Source organism: Balaenoptera ricei, chromosome 12 (genome assembly GCF_028023285.1).
Source record: "Balaenoptera ricei isolate mBalRic1 chromosome 12, mBalRic1.hap2, whole genome shotgun sequence".
Classification (NCBI taxonomy): Eukaryota; Metazoa; Chordata; class Mammalia; order Artiodactyla; family Balaenopteridae; genus Balaenoptera; species Balaenoptera ricei.
In genome coordinates, this window is record NC_082650.1 from 69726817 (window position 1) to 69746476 (window position 19660).

The 19660-nt window shown below is 38.7% G+C and overlaps 1 protein-coding gene across 19 annotated transcripts in view; it reads right to left on the reverse strand.

Annotated features, from left to right (window-relative positions):
- Positions 1-19660, reverse strand: part of SPACA1 (sperm acrosome associated 1) — a 204110-nt gene that overhangs the window by 27054 nt on the left and 157396 nt on the right. Inside the window, exon 1 of one of the 19 annotated variants that reach the window (XM_059941671.1) lies at positions 18995-19022. The exons of 17 other annotated variants lie outside the window; for them this stretch is intronic. The gene's annotated coding sequence lies outside the window, so the exon portion shown is untranslated. Of the gene's footprint in view, positions 1-14238; positions 14561-18994; positions 19023-19660 lie in introns of those variants that run through there. One more of the 19 variants, XM_059941668.1, reaches the window with a different exon arrangement.

Here is a 19660-nt window from a genome sequence, read left to right on the forward strand (position 1 = left end):
AGTTGATATGATCATGTGATTTTTCTTCTTGATAGCCTGTTTGTGTAATGGATTACGTTGATTGATTTTTGAATATTGAACCAGCTTTGCATCCCTGGAATAAACCCACTTGATCACAGTGTGTAATTCTTTTTTATATACTGCTAAGTCCTATTTGCTAGTATTTTGTTAAGGATTTAAAAATCTAAATTCTCGAGGGATATTGGTCTGTAGTTTTCTTTTTCTGTACTGTCTTTCTTTTTTGGGGGGCGGGTATCAGGGTAAAGCTGGCCTCACTGAATGAATTGTGAAGTGTTACCCTTCTGTTTTCTGGAAAAGATTGTATAGAATTGGTGTTAATTCTTTAAATACTTGGTAGAATTCTCTAGTGAAACCATTTGGGCCTCAATATTTCTTTTGAGGGAATTTTTAAATTACAAATCAATTTTCTTTATAGTTGTAGGGCTATGCAAATGATCTGTTCCATGTTGGGTGAGTTTTAGTAGTTTGTGCTTTTTGAGGAATTGGTCCATATTGTCTAAGTTGTCAGATTTATGGATGTGGAGTTCTTTGTAGTATCCCCTTATCTTTCTGCTGTCTGAAGTGTCTGTAATGACATCCCTTGTTTTATTCTTGATATTGATAATTTGTGTCTTCTCTTTTTTTTTTTCTTCGTCACCCTTGCTAGAGGTTTGTCAATTTTATTGATCTTTTCAAAGAGTGAGCTTTTTGTTTCATTAATTTTCTCTATATTCTGTCTTTAATTTCATTGAGTTTTATTCATATGTTATTTCTTTTCTTTTGCTTGCTTTGGGTTTATTTTCCATTTCTTTTTCTAGGTTCTTGAGGTGCAAGCTTAAATTATTGATTTGAGACTTTTTCTCTTTTCTACTGTAAGCATTTAGTGCTATAAATATTCATCTTAGCTGTAGGTGTGTCCCAGAAATTTTGGTATATTGTATTTTTATTTAGTTTAAATTATTTTTTATATCCTTTGAGGTTTTCTCTTTGACCCATGGATTATTTAGTAGCATATTGTTTAGTTTCCACGTGCTTGGAGATTTTCCTGTTATCTCCCTGTTATTGAGTCCTAATTTAAGTCCATTGTGGTCAGAGAACATAGTGTATGATTTCAGTTCTTTTAAATTTGTTGAGGTTTGTTTTGTGGCCCAGGATATGGTTTATTTTGGTATGTTCCACTGGCACTTGGTAATAATCTATATTCAGCTGTTGTTGAGTGGAACATTCTATAAATGTCAATTGTTTCCTGTTGGTTGATGGTGCTGTTGAGTTCTTCTGTATGCTTCCTGATTTTTCTACCTAGTTGTTATATCTGTTGCTAAGAGAGTGGTGTGGGAGTCTCCAGCTATAATTTTGGGTCATCTGTTTCTCCTTTCAGTTCTATCAGTTTTTGCTTCACACATTTTGTAAATCTTGTTTGCTGCATACCCATTTAGAATTGTAGTGTCTTCTTGGTGGATTGACCTGTTTATCATTATGTGATGTCAGTTCCATCTCCTCAACTCAGAGAGTCCATCAGGCTCTGCCTGGCTTTACCTTCCCTGTGCCACAGACTGGAAACTCTCTCAAGGCAATATACTGGGGCTACTGTAGGTTCACTTCATTTGTTTTCCATCATTCAGGAATGACTGCACTTCATTGCCTGATTGTCTGTGTCTTGAAAACTGTTGTTTCATATATTTGTTTCTTTTTTTTGCGGGGGGTGGGGGGAAGAATTGCTAGAGATGGCAGGGTAAAACTGGCCCCTCTTATTCCATCTTTGGTGTAAGCCAAAGTCTCAATATGAGTTTTATTAGTATTGGATGTAGTGACTCGTTCTCTGGGCTTCTGTTCTCTAAATGACAATCTAGGAAATTCAGACCTTCAGAAAGCTCCAATTAATTATGAATAAGGTGTTGTCTAACTTTACATTACAGTGCAGTGATATGGTTAGATCTCTGGGACTTTCTCTTGAGAGCCAAGTTTTATAGCTCCTCTGAGTCCACATTTTCTACGCCTCAGATACCTCTTCTAGAGCGTCTTCTGTGAATGTTTATCATTAATTGACTAGTAGGTAGCGTAGTTTCCTTATAAGAGCCAAGTATTTAGGGGGAAGTATCCAATAGACATCACTGTTAGTCATCATTTCTAGACATTAGATAGCTTTCCAAGTTTAAGATGGCTTTTCCCCCAGTGTATCTGGGTTGTACAGGCTTTTATGCAATTACTGTGTGATAACTAATTCTAAGTACCTTTAAAATAAATGAATCATTTACACTTATAACCTGAGTTTTAAATTAATAGTTGATTTAATAAAAATGCTTTTATTTGTAAATAGCACCAGCCGCTACCCTATCAGTGCAACCTGTCAGAGCATTGTGTATCATGATAGAATCATTATCCCTTCTTTCCAAGTGTTTCATAAGAAAGTCTTCACTCCAAATTTAGGACCAGTTGATTCAAACAGTGGCACATCTCCTCTTTTCCTATCCATAGTATACAGTCGATGGAATTGTGAATATTATTTTGAGGTTATAGATGAAAGGTCATCTTATATTTGATTTGTTAAATCTTGAATCAGTCTTACACAGTTACTCTTGACTTTCTAATTAGAATATATTTGTATCCAAGAAGTCATAACCATCCAAAACCTGTATGCACCTAACAACTGGGTGTCAAAATATAAAAGGAAAAGATTTTTGGAAATGAAAAGATAAATAGACAAATCCACTGTTATAGTGGGAGACTTCAACACCCTTCTTTGAAGTAACTGAGAGTTCAAGTAAGCAGAATTTAAAATTTAAAGATACAGTTGACCTGAGTAGCGCTATCAATCAATGGGATCTAACTGACATTTATAAAATGTTCCATCTGACAGCAACAGAATACACATTCTTCTCAAGCTAACCTGGAACATTCATCAAGATAGATCATATAATGAGCCATAAGACACACATTAAGAGAGATTTAAAAGCAGAAATCATAGAAAGTATGTTCTCAGACCACAATTGAATTAAACTAGAAATCAGTAAAGTATTGTTGGAAAATCACTCAGATATTTGGACATTGACTGACACACTTCCAAATAACACATGAATCAAGCAATAAATCTCAAGGGAAACAGAAATATTTTGAACTAAGTGAAGATTAAAACACTACTTATCAAAATTTTGTGAAATATAATAAAAACAGTGCTTAGAGGGAATTTTACAGTATTGAATGTATGTATTAGAAGATAAAATAGATCTAAAAAGTCAGTAATCTAGGCATCCACCTTAGGGAACTAGAAAAAGAAAAAAATTAAACCCAAAATAAGCAGAAGAAATAAATAATAAAAACTAGAACAGAAATCAATGAAATTGAAAACAGGACATCAGTGGAGAAGATCAACAAAACCAAAAGCTTTGAAAAGATCGATAAAATCCATACCTCTAACTAGGCTAATTAAGAAAAAAAGAGAGAAGATACAACTAATATCAGAAAGGAAGAGGGGGCATCACTACTGATCCCATGGGCATTAGAAGGATAGTAAAGGAATATTATGAACAACTCTATGCCTGCAAATTTGACAACCTAGATGAAATGGACCAACTCCTAGAAAGACACAATCTGCCAAAATTTACACAAGGAGAAATAGACAATCTGAACAGGCCTATATCTATTAAGAAAATTAATAAGCTGCCAAACCCAAAAGTACCATGCCTAGGTGAGTTCATTGGTGAATTCTACCAAACATTTAAGGAAGAAATTATACCAATTCTCTACAATCTCATCCAGAAAATAGAAGCAGAGACAATACTTCCTAACTCATTCTGTGAGACCACAATTGCTCTAATACTAAAATTAGACAAAGACATTACAAGAAAGGAAAACCTATAGACCCATAGCTCTCATAAAGATAGATGTAAAAATTTTCAACAAAGTATTAGTAAATCAGATCTAATAAGGTATGAAAAGAATTATACACTGTGACCAAGTGGGATTTATTCCAGGTATGCAAGGCTACTTCAGCATTCAAAAATCAATCAGTGTAATCCATTATATCAACAGGCTAAAAAAAAATCACATGATCACATCAATAGATGGAGAAAAATCATTTGACAAAATCTAACACCCATTCATGATTAAAAAAAAATAACTGAGCAAACTAGGAATAGAGAACTTTCTCAACTTGATATAGAACATCTACAAAAACTCTACAGCTAACACATTACTTAATGGTGAAAAACTAGATGTTTTCTCCCTAACATCAAGAAGAAAGCAAGAATGTCTGCTCTCACCACTCCTAGTCAACATTGTATGGGAAATCCTAGCTGATGCGATAAAACAAGAAAAGGAAATAAAAAGTATATAGATTGGAAAAGAAGAAATAAAACTATCTTTGTTTGCAGATGACATGATTGCCTATATAAAAAATGTGGAAGACTAAACAACAAAAAATCTTTTGGAACTAATAAGCAATTATAACAAGGTTGCAGGAGACAAAGTTAATATATAGAAGTCAATTGCTTTCTTACATACTGGCTATGAAACATTGAAATTTGAAATAAAAACACAATATCATATACATTAGCACCAAAAAACCCACTTAAGTATAAATCTAACAAAATATGTGATAAATTGCAAAACTCTGATGAAAGAAATCAAGGAATATCTAAATATCTGGAGAGATATTCCATGTACATGAATAGGAAGACTCAATATTTTCAATTTGTCAGTTCTTTCCAACTTGATTGTAAATTTAACACAGTCCCAATAAAAATCCTAGTTTGTGGATATTAACAACCTGAGTCTAATGTTTACATGGAAAGATAAAAGAATCAGAGTAGCCAACACAATATCTAAAGGAGAAGAACAAATCAGAGGACACTACCTGACTTTGAGATTTAATATAAAGCTACATAATCAAAACAATGTGATATTGCCCCTCCTCCTGCCAAGAAAAAAAAAAAGATAAATAGTTCAATGGAACAGCAGAGAGCCCAGAAATAGACCCAAACAAATATAGTTGACAGAGCTTTGACAGAGGAGCAAAATCAATCCAGTGGAGAAAGGATAATGTTTTCAACAAATGGTGCTGTAATAACAGGTCATCATATGCAAAAATAAAAACAAACAAAAAAACAACTTAATTCAAAGTGGAATTATATTTAAATGTAAAATACAAACTATAAAACTAATAGAAGATAACATAGGAGAAAATCTAGGGGACCTTGGGATTGGCAATAAGTTCTTAGATACAACACCAAAAGCCTGATCCACAAAAGAAAAAATAGATAAGTTGGACTTCATTAAAATAAAAAACTTCTGCTGTCAAAGACATGTTAAGAGATTGAAAAGACAAGCCACAAGCTGGGAGAAAATACTTGCAAAACACATATATGATAAAGGACTGGTATCCAAAATATACAAAGAACTCTTAAAACTCAGTAATAAGACAACCTGTTTTAAAATGGGCCAAAGATTTGACTAGATACCTCATCAGAGAAGATATACAGGTGGCAAATAAGCATACAAAAACCTGTTCAACAGTAAATATCATTAGAGAATTGTGAATTAAACAACAATGATATATCACTACATACCTAAAATTCATTCATTGCTGGTAGAAATGCAAAGAAGACTGTTTGGCAGTATTTCTAAAACTAAACATATTATCATACAGTATCTTACCAAATTGTCAAACAAGGAGCAGTTGAGCTCCTTGATATTTACTCAAAATGAGTAGAAAACCTAAGACCACACAAAAATGTGCACATGGATATTTACAGCAGCATTATTCATGATTGCTAATACTTGAAAGCAACAAAGAGGTGAATGGATCAACAAATTGTGGTACATCCATACAACAGAGTATTATTCAGCAATGTTAAAGAAATGAGCTATCAAGGCATGAAAAGACATTGAGGATCCTTAAATGTATATGGCTTTGTGAAAGAAGCCAATCTGAAAAGTCTACATACTGTATGATTCCAACTATATAACATTCTGGAAAAGGCAAAACTATGTATACAATAAAAAGATTAATGGTGATAGAAGTTTGGGGAAGGGAGAAATGAATAGGTGGAGCACAGGTGATTTTTAGGGAGGGAAACTGTTCTGTATGTTGTTGTAATAGTAGATTTTGTCATTATTTGTCAAAACCCACAGAATGTACAACACAAAGAGTGAATTCTAATGTAAACTATGGACTTTGGTTCATAAGAATGTATCAATATTGGCTTATCAATTGTTTTAACAAATGTACTACACTAATGCAAGTTGTTAATAATAGGGGAAACTGGGGAAGGGAGGCAGGGGAAAGAGCGGAGGTTTCCATTTACCGTACAGGAAATCTCTCCTTTCTGCACAGTTTTTCTGTAAACCTAAAACTGCTCAAAAAATAAAGTATATTAATTTTTTTAATTAAAAGAAAAAAAGAGCAAGAAAGAGAGCTGAAGCAGGGAAAACAGTGAGCATAAGGCTACACTTCCCAAACTGTTTTCAACCTATTTCATGGTGGAGTGACCATCCAGTCTTTAGCTACCTCCAGAAGCTACCTACTCAGAAGATTACAGAGCACAATATATCAACACATCTGCAGCCAATTTACAGCTTAGGCTACAGAATACCTGTTGGGAAATTTTGCTCTAAGAAAACAAGAGAGAAAAAGTGAATTTTAATGGTAGTTTTAATTATTGTCATTGTGAAAAATCATGAGCTGTATACCGATTAATTAGCAAGTTGGAAATAGTTATTTCTATTGCTGGCCTGATGTGGTGAAATTGGAATGCTCTAACAATGCAGGTTTCAAAATAAATTGTTACAGACTTTTTCTAAAACAACATAGCCGTAAGTTTTCAAAACCCTATAATATTATATATACTTGAATCCAATAATTTATTATTGGTAATTTACGCTATGGAAATGAACTTAATGAATTAAATTATTGTACAAAGATGTTTATTACTACATTACTTATAATAACAAAACATGAAAACTCTCAATATCCATATAATAGGAGAATGATTGAATAATCTTTGTTCATCAACTCAATGGGATGTGATGCAGCCATTACAAATCATGATTAGGAAGTTTCGTTATAGTTTGAATTGCTGTTAATAATCATGATTACAGTTAGCTCAACATAGCACTCTGTGAAAAAGACTGAATACAAAAGCTTCAAACATTACATTCTTTCCTTTTAACCTCCACAATTTTGTCCATGCTCGCTCCTTAACTTGGTATAAATGGATCAGTGTACAGATACAACTATGTAAACATCATATGCGAATACACAGATTCTGGCAAGGCACTGAAATTTAAAAGCCACATGGTGAGATTTAGGATTTCCTTTTTTTAATTTTTAAATTCCTACCATTGTTTGTATAATAAATAATTGATCTTTCAATGACTAGCAGTGCTATGCTTCTTTTAATTCAGTAGGGATTTAAGAGACCTGAATGATCACCCTTGAACAGTCATCATGGCAGTACCTACACTGGCAGAAAAATGTGAGAATTTAGGAACTTATCCAGATAATTCAACATCCTGACCGACCCCCTTCTCTACACCCCGCCCCCCAAATTATCACTTTTTAAAAATCATACAGAAAATTAAAACAGGTTTTTTTCCTTTAGATAAAACTGTCTCAACTCTCAACTCACTTTGCTGGTTACAATCTGTTACAGCAGTGCTTCTCAAAGTTTAATTGCATACGAATCGCCTGGGGATGTTATTAAAAGGCAGGCTTTGATTTGGTAGATTTAGGATGGGGCCTGAGATTCTTCATTTCTAACTAGCTCCCAGGTGATGCCTACACTGCTGGTCCAACAACCATACTTGAGTAAATAATCATATAGCATTTGAGTAATTTACTTATCTAGTGAATCCCGATAATTCATGTACTTATGTATGTTTGTATACCTATGCATGCATATGCATATCTGTGCATACATATGCATAAACACATACACATATTCAAAGCGTTCTGTCAGGTTTGGCCATCAACATCAAGCAAATTTTGGAAACTGCGCAGTTTACACTGTAATATATGCTATATAGACAGCCTAGTATCCTTAGTTTTCTCATTTTTGAAACAAAGATAATAAAAAGTGGGTTACCTACTGTTCCTGAATTCTGTGGAAGAAAGAAAGGAATGTTGTGGAGTTAGATCATTGTTGGCAGAGACTTGACTGGTTCAGTGATAAAAGCAAAATCTGGTTGTAAGTGTTCAAAAAGCATCAGTAGACTTTTGTAACTCTTGCTGATGAAATTGACATTTAGCACTTTTCTTTCTCATAGACTATGCTCAATAAATATTTGTTCAGTGAACGCCACATGAACAAATGCATGAAAACCTACAGCTATGTCTTTGTAATGTATCCCATGCAGTAATTTTCAGCTACTGGCTGAAAACGTTATCTTTTTTTTTCTTCATGGTGTTCTCAAATAATAACCTGATCAACGTCAACTCTGATGAAAGTATTCATTTTGTGGAAAATCTTAAATCAGTGAAATGCTGTTTTCTATGACATAGTGCTTGAATTGATAATATCTTCCAGAGTCAGTGAGTAACTATCAACAAATTTTATTTTCCAGACACTGTCCTCAGCAAATATAATGCTGAGAGGTCAGGGCCCATCTGCAGGGTGTAAAGAGGCAGCATCTGAAATACTCTTCTCGCTTCTTCCTTTGCATAGATAATGCATTGCTTTCCCCTACTGAATAGGAATTGTTGCCATAGTAATGCTTTAAAAACACTCCTAGGTCAATATCAGAACTGCAGAAAGTATCTCAAATATGCTATGCAATTTGTGAGTCTAAAGCTATACCCTCACTCTTGTTTATTTTCTCAACTGTGGAATAAAGATTTGAGCCACTCCTCACGACTGGTCAGTTCTGTGATGTGAAGAATGAGTCAGTCAACCAACAAGTGTCCTGTGAATGCTTCCCAGGCAGAGGACTGACTGTGCAAGGCGTTAAAATACAACATGTCATATGCAGAGGCTTTGGCTCCGCCAATCTAGAAAAATGCAGTGCTAACTGTACCAGGAGCCAGGATCCCCGCTGTCCCTTAAATGCACACTCTGATATGTGCCATATTATGGTTATTAGTTCACATAAGGAAAATAAATATCTTTCTTTTCTCATTGTCCTATTCATCTTTAGCTTCCCATCACAATTGCCAACCTGTCCACATAAATACCGCATAAGTACCACATGCCCCCTGCACAAAGTATGAGAAATGAGTTGCAATTCCTTATATTACAGAATGTTTAGAAACATTCGGATAGTTCAGAATCAAGAGCTAGAAGAAAAAAATATACCAATTATGTGTCTGCTTCCTTTTGTAACAAAGCTGCACATACACGGGCAGTGCTTATTATGTCAAGATGTAGATACTTATTCCAAAAGAGCCCATCATCTTCAAGTGCTGTTGCACAGAGCTCCTCACATTAGCCCAGTAGTGAATGTGCTTCTGAGGAGCTGGGGAACAAGAGGCCTGGGTTCCAGCTGTAGCCCTGCTTCCAGCCGTGTGACCCTGAGCAAGTCATTTCCCCTTTCCTGAGCCTGGCTTCCCATGTGTGAAAAAGATGAAGCTGCGTTTCACAATCTCTGAGTTCCCATCTGACTATAAAACTCTATGGCTCGGGCTTCCCTGGTGGTGCAGTGGTTAAGAATCCGCCTGCCAATGCAGGGGACATGGGTTCGAGCCCTGGTCCAGGAAGATCCCACATGCCGTGGAGCAACTAAGCCTGTGCGCCACAACTACTGAGCCTGTGCTCTAGAGCCCGCGAGCCACAACTGCTGAAGCCCGTGAGCCACAGCTACTGAAGCCCATGCGCCTAGAGCCCGTGCTCCACAACAAGAGAAGCCACCGCAATGAGAAACCCGCGCACCACAACGAAGAGTAGCCCCCGCTCACCGCAACTAGAGAAAGCCGCACAGCAATGAAGACCCAATGCAGCCAAAAATAAATTTAAAAAAAAACAACAAAACTCTGTGGCTCCATGAAGCAGAGTAAAATATGGGATGCCCTCATCATCCTTTGGTTTTTTTGCTCCACTTTTATATTCCCTGCTGACATAGTGCAGTACTAAGTATCTGTTCTTATGAAGACCTGGCAGTAAACACAACCTGTCTGTCAAAAAGATGTAATTCAAGGGACTTCCCTGGTGGCGCAGTGGTTAAGAATCCACCTGCCAATGCAGGGGACATGGGTTCAAGCCCTGGTCCAGGAAGATCCCACATGCCGTGAAGCAACTAAGCCCGTGAGCCACAACTACTGAGCCTGCGCTCTAGAGCCTGAGAGCCACAACTACTGGAGCCTGTGCGCCTAGAGCCCATGCTCCACCGCAATGAGAAGCCCTTTCACCACAACGAAGAGTAGCCCCTGCTCGCCGCAACTAGAGAAAAGCCCGCGCACAGCAACGAAGACCCAACACAGCCAAAAATAAATTAATTTTTTAAAAAAAGATTTAATTCAGTGTTTTCCCAGTCATACATATTATAGGAATAAATTCAAGAATTCACTTTGGGAGCTATAACTTCAGAGAGAACACTTGTGTTTTCAAATGTTAAATGTATATGTATGTATGTATACATATATGTTATATATGTAACATTATCAAGTGAGCACTGTCAAGTAATTGATCAAGTTGCCTTAATTTTCTATAGATCTAAACTTAGAAATAAAATCAAGTCCAGCTATATATGGCTTCTAGCCATCAGTCCTATATGATTCCCCCATTGTGGACTTGATGGCAATTGCATGAAGTTAGTCCATTGACCTGTAAAATAAGATGCAGCCTTTAAACTGCAGACTATTTTCAGTATAAACCATTCTTTGTTTGACTGGTTGTGACAGTCACTTTAGTTATATGAAAAGTGCTCAAAGTGTGGGCTCAGAACACTAAATTATAATTTAAACATTATTTGGCATAGAGTTGACTGTGCTGCTCGGTGAATTCTTGGTTATCTGCATGTGGCAAAGTGCCATCTGCCCAGGTAATTGAAAATTGACTGTATTTTCATTAGCCTGAAATTTCTCTTGGCCTGCTCCTTTTCTCCCAGCCATCTCTGGCCACTTAACCTTTCCTCAGCAGGGTCTATTCCTTTAGTTGGAAAAAGTCAGAAACAATACTGTGTGGGACTCCTAGATAGCTAGATGTTAGAGAAGTAGTGATATTACATAAGAAGCGTATTCAGGATCTTTCTGTTTGCTCAAATTAAATGGAATGAATAATCGCAACAGCTTCCATAATTAAACAGAACTTTACACTGCTCCGTGACCATCAGGCAGCATGCAGAATGAGCTGACGTGAGCAGGGTTCCTGCCTGCCTCACTGTCCTTATGCACAGCTCCCCAGACAGAAATGCTGGGTAACATAGGACAACACCACAATACAAGCCCAGCACGAAGGAAAGGTTAAAAATGTAGGAAGCAGATCCAAAGAAAGAAGCCAAAACCAGAGCAGCGTGCAATGGATAGTGTGATGTAGCAGTAGCCCAAAGAGACTGGATGGGATGGAGGCCTTAGGCACTGCTGACTCACGGACAGGAAGTTCAGCCTGGGCCCCATGCGGCTGGGAACCTAACTGGACCTTGGGCGTGAAGGTCAGAGCCCTGAAGCACTGCCTACTCTAGGGAAAAGAGGCCAGGGAAACTCCCCACTAGTCTGAATAAACCTTGATGAAGGTTGCTGTCCTCCTTGGGCTTTGGGTTGGAAAACAGTCACCAGAAATCAAAACCCAAGTTCTGTGACGCATTTGGGTGTACAACTTGGATTTATACTACCTGAATGATGGGGAAGTCTCAGGCCAAGAAACAAGCTTATAATTGGCCCAGCGCCATTGGAATCCTAGGGCCCGGAGGAAGGAGTTCCAACTGAGGTGATCTGGGAAGGTTTCCTAGTAAGGTGTTTGAGTCGGGGCTTGAAGGATAAACGGAATTTCAATAGGCAGAATTAGGGGAGGGCCAGTTCAGGTGGAGACCTACCTGGACAGAGGCACAGGAGGGAACACGTGGCATAAGGCAAGGAGTTTGTGAAGTGGGTGGAGTGAGAAGAACTGCTGAAATGTGTAGATTAGGGAGACCATAGGGTCAAAGTTTTTCAATGTAAAAATAACTAGTATCATGTTCAAGTTTATTGCAAATGTCATAGTATAAAAGGCAAGTAACCAGGGCTTGTTCCTTTCTGCTGTATAGTAAGCAGTGTGACTAGTGAATGGTGTGAATAAGGGGCAGGGTTGTTTAATACTGGCTGACCTCCCTCTGAGTTGTTTTTGGCAAATTATTGCCTGTCATCAGGTAAACAAGCCCTTGGTGCTACAACTCCCCATGCAGCTCGCTGTAGAGAAGGCCAGATGAGCAGAAGCTCAGTCTTCATATAATTTGGGGCATTGGTTCTTGTTAATTTCCGTTTGGGGCTCACATTTACAACCATTGTTTGTCTGGTATGTCTTGTTCGATCATGCACAATCTCTCACTGAATCTCAGCTTCGGCTGCCTTGGGAGATCACTACCTATCTCCTGATATCTTCCCTGGGATCTCCCTAGGGTGTATTTTTTATAGTCTACATAGCTTATACTTCAAGTCAAATCATACCTAAAAGAGCCTTGGAAGGACATATGACTTGTTTCACATGATGGGGTGGGTGTCACGTAGAAACTATTTGATTAATATAGGTCAGACATTGGCAAGCTTTTTCAATGAAGAGCCAAATAGTATATAAATATCTTAGGCTCTGTGGGCTACATACAGTTTCTCACATTTTCTTCTTTGTTTTTTTGCTTTTACAATACTTAAACAATGTTAAAATCAGTCTTAGCTCGCAGGCCTAAGATTTGGCCCACCAGCTGTAGCTTGCCAATCCCTGATATGGATTAATCCAAGGAATACAACGTTTTTGGCATTCAATTACAAAGAAGTCCGGAGCGAGCATGAGTGAATGCCCAAGACCCGGAGGGATGACGGTTGTAGTGCTGAGACCAGCTAACAGCGAATTTTAAGAACATGAGACCATGCTTGCCTGAACAACCAGGGCATCCATCAAAAGGAAATCATTTTCAAAGTGAAATCATGCTTGCGTGACGAACAGCAGAATATCAATCCAAACAGATGTGTAGGAGGCAATGGAAAGTCAAAACCACAGAAGAGTAGATTATTAAAAGCAAGTGAAGTTAAGTGCCAGAGAGGATATATAAAAGAACCTAGAATGGAAGTTGAAGGAGGCTTCTACACGAACATGAAACTACCCCGCTGCGTCACACCCCGGTCTCAAGACCGGCTGACTACCTCTAGTCCACCTATCTGTTAAAAACTTAAATGTAAAATATAAAGCTCTTTTTTTGGAGAAAAGGGGAAGAGAGATGAGAAAGAAGGAGAGAGAGAGGGGGGAGAGGTAGGAAGGAAAAGGAAAGGAGAAGAGAGAAGGGTGAAGGGACGAGGGGAAGAACAAAAACATACCATCTAGTAAACCTTTAAATACGTGTAAGGTGACCATTGGCATTTGTCTCAAGCCTGAAGATGCTGACAACAATAACAAAATATTACCTGTTTTTCTTCATTTATTTCCCACAAGGAGGTGACAATTATCCTCCAGGACTGGTTACATGGCGACACCCGGCTGCAAGGAGGCTGGGAAATAACTAAGCACATTGCCTTCTCTGAATCAGGAGCAAAGGGACATTAAGGTTGGGGTAGGCTAAGATGGCCCTTGCCACACACAGCTAATGTGACTGTCACCTCATTGTGGTGAGCGAATATTTTTCACCCAAGCCAGGGATCTGATACCACAGGAAATTTAAGAAGTATTCAGAGCCACAAGTATGTGACTGGCCAAAGTATTTTGGTAGATGGACATTAGTAAACATTAGTGCATTAAATAGAAATGAATGTAGATAAAATACACTGCTCTTTTAAGCCATGCAAAAGAATGTGACATTAACCTTGAAAGAACAGCAGTAGTCTGGAACTAAACATAACATAATTTATTAGAGGAGCTCTTTTGAAATCGAAAACAATTTAAAAAGTGCTGATAACCCAGACAGCTACTAAGTAACTAAAGGGCAAGATACGCTGGACAAAGGGATTATTCATGTCCCAGGCTGATGGAGCGATATTTCATCACTCTACTCAGAATGGCATGCAACTTAAAACTTACGAATTGTTTATTTCTGGAATTTTCCATTTAATATTTTCAGACCGCAGTTGACTGCAGCTAGCTGAAACCAGGGAAAGTGAAACCTGGGATAAGGGGGGACTACTATACTCACCGCGCAGCAAATGGCATGAGCTCCATGTTGGTGTCACTTCTCCCTGCCTCTCGCATCCAGTGAGAGCATCGCGGAGGGGCCCCAGTGAATGCTGCACACACACTGGGTGGTGTCAGAACTGAAGAACCCTGAGCATTTGTATTGGACAGTAAGCAAATCTCCTCTGCCCCAGAAGAGGGCACTCTCTTCCGAGGCTGTTTGCTATACACACATGCTTGAAAAGCCAGTTCAGAACAGGAGGGCAGATATGCCTCTGCTCACAAGAAATGCAGAACATGAAAAACACCCATGGAGAATTGCCTCCCAACATCCAGTGCCTCTCTCTTCTTGGTATTCTCTTATTTGTTTACTTTTTTATTGTCCTTTGCTCCCACCAGAACATGAGCTCCTTGAGAACAGAGACCTTCTCTGCTCCGTCTCTGCTCTTCCCCCTACTGTCTAAAACAGCACTTAGCAGATAGTAGAAGTTCAGTAAATACACGTTGACCAAATAAATCTCTCACAATCTTACTTATCCTTCAAGATGCAGCTTACCCAGCCTTCAAAGGAGCCATACCAGATCCCTGGAATTGAGATTTAGTGCTTAGGCATCTGGGCTTTCATAATACTTATCCTTTAAGCATGGCTCTTGGAGTTGAACCTTTTGTGTTATAATTCTTTTTGTTCATGTTTGTTTGACTAGTCTGAAAAATTTCTGAAGGCAGGGATGGAGTCTTATTTATAGGGCTTAGACTAGGTTGAAGCAATTGAAGCACCTCGGGTGCAAAATTTAAGGAGGCACTCACTCTCATGTTCATGCAGGTGTCCCAGGTACCTTGCTTGCCTCACCCTCATCCAGCCCTGTTTATTTATCTTTATATCCTCAGAACCCACTAGGGTGGCTCTCGTCTAGTAGATCACCAATGTTTTTTTCCATTAAAATGAATAGAATTTAAAGGATCACAAACAAAAAGTGTTTGAGACCTGTGTGTTTGGCACCTGTATCTGGTATTGCCCCTTGGCCCCTTCAGAGTCAGGCCACACCACTGTGTTTCACTTTGTGCCACAGAGGCTGACTTGTATGAGCTGCACCAAAAGGCATTCTTGCCTCTAGCTTCTAGTTGGGCTTGGTCGGGGGGCACTCCCAGTAGGAGTTGGAAGGGCAGGAGGAGAATGTGATATATACTCCCCCAAATCCCTCCCTGCAAGGTCACCTTGGATTGAATGTGTCCCCAACAAAGACCTAGCTCTCGTCAGTCAGTCCTGTCTCCTAGTCACAGTTACTCTCTTAGGTTTCAGTAGCTGCTTCCCCGCCTTGCTCCTTCCTGCCTGTGATGGTGACGGCTCCCCACTCTGGCTAGCTCTGGAATGCATTCCCAAATCTTTTTGTCTCCCTCAACGCTGCCTGCACTTTTTTAGGAGTTCATTTATTGAAACTCTTTCAGTTACCTTATTTGAGTGTTATTATTTTTTTCTACTGGGTCTCCAAAAGACTGCAATATTGGACCTCAAGAGACTTTACAATAAACATGGGAAAAAGCAAAGATATGAAATATACCACTTAAATGTTTTAAATATAAAAGATGCCATTTTAAAAGAAAATTTGACAGCAACTATATGGCATTTTATTGATTTCAACCACATGGATTTAATTTCAATGGATCATGATACCTAAAATTGATGAAGTAATGAAATTAGGCCAAAGGGGAACTTGTTTGAAGGCCTGGAAGATTGGTGATGTGTTATGGATGATGGATGCCGGGAGGGGTGGGGGGTATTTTTATAATTCACCTTTATGTCACTAATAAGTTAATAGCAAATATATATATATCAGAATTAAAATGCTCAATTATAAGATTACAGAAGACCTTAGATGACTCCAAGAATTATTAGGGCATGCAGACTTTAAAGAGTCTGGAAACTAAAGGATGCTATTCAAAATTTGTAAAATTATTTTAATGATTAACATTATAATCATGAACAGTCTTAATACAAAGTGGCATAAATGGTCCCAGCTAGTAAAAGGAAAGCTTTGATTGCATAGAAAATGGCTAAAGTTGATATACTGTTTCATCTGGGAAACTCAATTACCAAAAAGTAGAAGAGCATATTGATTAATAGGTGGTTTTAACAATGGTTTTATGCTTTGGTCTCTACAAATAGAGTGAGAGGTGATGGAATTTGCTAATTAAATTCATAACATCTTAATAAGCCCAGAGAATTTTGGAATAATAGGAGGCTTATTCTGATGTGGAGCTGACATGTTACTTTAGATTCTGTCTCTTCTAATGGCGTCATTAAAAAAAAAATCTTTGGATAAAATGGGAAAGGCAGTTCCTTAACCCCTTTTTCCCTACAAGTAATTGCCTACAGAAAGAATGTGATTGCCTGTTAAATGTTAAGCTTCTTTAGAAGATACAGAGTCAAATTGAATTGTTATGCAGATAATTGAATCCTGAGACTTTCTCTTTATGCAGGGAATCCAAAAAATTGATGTGCGAGGATGAATTATCCTGGTTAGGGTCTCATTTCTGGACTTTGCTTTAGTAATTGCAGGTTAAAATTCACCTGACATTTATTGAACAGCAGCTGATTCCAAGGTATCCCATATGCTGTCTCAGCTAATCTTCCTAACACCTTTGTAGTATAGGTATCAATTGCACCTTACAGATGAGGAGACTCAAGTTCACGGAGGTTTATAACTTGCCATGGAGTTGCACTTGAACCCACACCCCGTTACTTTAAGTCCCGCACAGTTTCCTCTAAAACATATGGACAAATAAATGAGAAATGAAACTTGAACATGGGTGTCAAAGCCGCAAACTCCAAGTAAACACCAGCAGCCCAGGAATGAATTTGCGCCTCCAAAGTTGTCGCTGAAAACGCCTTGAATTTTGCTGAGGCGTCTATCCTTGGGCTCTCAGAGTAGAGGGGAGAGTAAGTTTACATTAAACCTGCTTTGTTTTTCTTGTGTGTTACCTGTCACTTTCTCTGGAAACTATTTACAATTTTTTACCTGATTTTTTTGAGAACTAAAGGGAATGTGACAGGAAATGGTCAGCAGTTAAAAAGTGACTCATGGTTATCTAAGGCATATGGAGAGACTTTCCAGAAGACTACATTTGCCTTTGCCGGTATACAGATAAACATTTGATTTTACATATAGAAGATCAAAACTGAAAGGGAACAAACAACAATTTAAAATTCCAATGCCTGAAATATTACTCAGCCATAAAAAGAAACGAAATTGAGTTATTTGTAGTGAGGTGGATGGATCTAGAGTCTGTCATACAGAGTGAAGTAAGTCAGAAAGAGAAAAACAAATACCGTATGCTAACACATATATATGGAATCTAAAAAAAATGGTCATGAAGAACCTAGGGGCAAGACGGGAATAAAGACGCAGACCTACTAGAGAATGGACTTGAGGATACGGGAAGGGGGAAGGGTAAGCTGGGACAAAGTGAGAGAGTGGCATGGACATATATACACTACCAAATGTAAAATAGATAGCTGGTGGGAAGCAACTGCATAGCACAGGGAGATCAGCTCTGTGCTTTGTGACCACCTAGAGGGGTGGGATAGGGAGGGTGGGAGGGAGGGAGACGCAAGAGGGAAGAGATATGGGGACATATGTATATGTATAACTGATTCACTTTGTTATAAAGCAGAAACTGACACACCATTGTAAAGCAATTATACTCCAATAAAGATGTTAAAAAAAAAAAAAAGAAGAACCTAGGGGCAGGATAGGAATAAAGATGCAGACGTAGAGAATGGACTTGAGGACACGGGGAGGGGGAAGGGTAAGCTGGGACGAAGTGAGAGAGTGGCATGGACATATATACACTACCAAATGTAAAATAGATAGCTAGTGGGAAGCAGCCGCATAGCACAGGGAGATCAGCTCGGTGGTTTGTGACCACCTAGAGGGGTGGGATTAGGAGGGTGGGAGGGAGACGCAAGAGGGAGGGGATATGGGGATATATGTATACATATAGCTGATTCACTTTGTTATAAAGCAGCAACTAACACAACAATGTAAAGCAATTATACTTCAATAAAGATGTTAAAAAAAAATTCCAATGCCTGAGAAAAAAAATGTATCCAAAGAGATAATTCCTCAGGCGTTTACTGTCTCTTATTCACAGAGAAAAGAATGCATACGATTGAAAATCTATGAGAAAAGTGAAAGAAGCAGGAGGTGGAGAGAGACGGAACAGAATAGCTGTTGTCTAGAAGAGAGCAGATGCTTCTCGGTTGGTAAGAACACCACTCGCATTCCAGTGGCGTGTGACTTAGTAGAACCAAAATAAATGACATATTGGTCCAGAGAGAAAACTGCCACAAGGGTAAGCCGGCCAGAAAACTGAAGAGCTATAGAATGTGTTCAAGGAAACGTGATTTTCATTTGCATTTTCCCCTTGGTTTGACTTTGTACCTCACACCCCTAATCTCCTGCACACTGAGCAGTGAAATGAGCTGCTTTCTAGACTCTTCCAGCACCCCACCCAAACACTGGCTCATAAGCGCCCAACAGAAACCAATCTGTATAAAAGCCCCCGAAACCCCAGAAAGGTTCATTATGTTCTTTGCCTTGTGAGATATTTCTCATCCCGCCTTCTCGCCTTTCTCAGTCCAAAAATTGCTATGGCTTTCATTAGAAATAGTCTTCAATAAAACCTATACTTTTTTTTCTTCATTTTTTTTCTCCAAGAAACCACTAGCGTAAAACTCTTACAAAGAAGGATCAACTAGTCTTTCTAGGTAAACCTACTAGAAAGAGGCAGTTTCTCTGTTATTCCTTCTTCAGTTGTTTAACCAGTGCCTTGTCATTTCCACACACCCTGTCAGGGGCTGGGGGTCCTGAGGAGCGGCGTGATGCGGCTTTCAGCCTAGAAGGGAAGATAGGACGCACAGTACACTGTAGTTAGGGCGCCTCACAGATGGGAACATCGGTGTAAGAGAGCACAAACATGGAAGCTTGAAAGTTTTATAATGATTTAAACTATGCTGTTTCGTGATTGGACGGCGGCGCTGTGTCTTGCAGATACACGTGTTACAAATGCTGACTGGGCTCTGGCTGCAGAGTGTTGCCTGCAGCCCTCCCCTGCCCGCGATTCTGAGGTCACTTCTGCACAGACTGAAAGTGGCCTTTGTTACGGGGGTGGCTTTGGTAAGCAAGGCTCCTTTACAGTGAAGAGAAACTGCCCCTCACCTGAGCAGTTTCCAGGTGAGCCAGCACCTGACTCACCTGTCACAGCTTCTTACTACGTCCCTTTAAATGTAGTGAGTTCTTTTTTTTTTTTTTTTTTTAACTTTTTTGGGGAGCACACAAATGAGAAAAATGCCCACAAGTATTTAACACGAAGTGTACTCTAATTTGTATCGTGTCTGTGTCAGAGGAGGTACCTCAGGCAATGGGCAAGAATGAGGTCAGAGT